This window comes from Atta colombica, unplaced genomic scaffold (genome assembly GCF_001594045.1).
Source record: "Atta colombica isolate Treedump-2 unplaced genomic scaffold, Acol1.0 scaffold181, whole genome shotgun sequence".
Taxonomy (NCBI): domain Eukaryota; kingdom Metazoa; phylum Arthropoda; class Insecta; order Hymenoptera; family Formicidae; genus Atta; species Atta colombica.
Genome location: NW_017259273.1, coordinates 200048 through 200561, shown reverse-complemented (window position 1 = coordinate 200561; position 514 = coordinate 200048). Strand labels below are relative to the sequence as shown.

The following is a 514-nucleotide window of genomic DNA, read 5'->3' as shown; positions in this document are numbered from 1 at the left end:
AGATGTATTTTTTTTACGAACAACTATTTTAATAAAATATATATAAATTTTTTAAAATCATTGTCTAATCCAGAATCGATGACGTAATTATTGGCACCATTTTGTCTTTTTTTTTTTTAACTTATTTTAATTCCTTATTTTTATTTTAGATACTTTTATGAATCTTTTTCTCACAGTAGTGAGGCTATTCTATAATCTTCTCTTTTTATTTTCTCTCTATTTCAACAAGATAATGAAAGCATTTATGCCGATTTTGAAGGAAATTTGAAGGAAACGCACAGGATTTAAATTTTAGTATACATTTATTAAATTTAAATCTTTTACGGCACGAATTTTCCGGACAACCCAATAGTTTGTGAATTAAGTTGCAAATAAGTCTAGCATAAATATATGTATACATAAATGTGCAAGTATATTTGATACCAGTTATTAACTTATTAGACAGACTAATTAAAAGAAGGTTATTCAGTTATTAAAAATATTAAAAATATATAATTATTTTTTAATTATTATT

General features: G+C 22.6%; 1 protein-coding gene across 2 annotated transcripts in view; it reads right to left on the bottom strand.

The window, feature by feature from the left end:
• The window catches only part of LOC108686450 (complex III assembly factor LYRM7), a 4962-nt gene that overhangs the window by 3720 nt on the left and 728 nt on the right, over window positions 1–514 (bottom strand). The gene's annotated exons all lie outside the window — the stretch shown is intronic.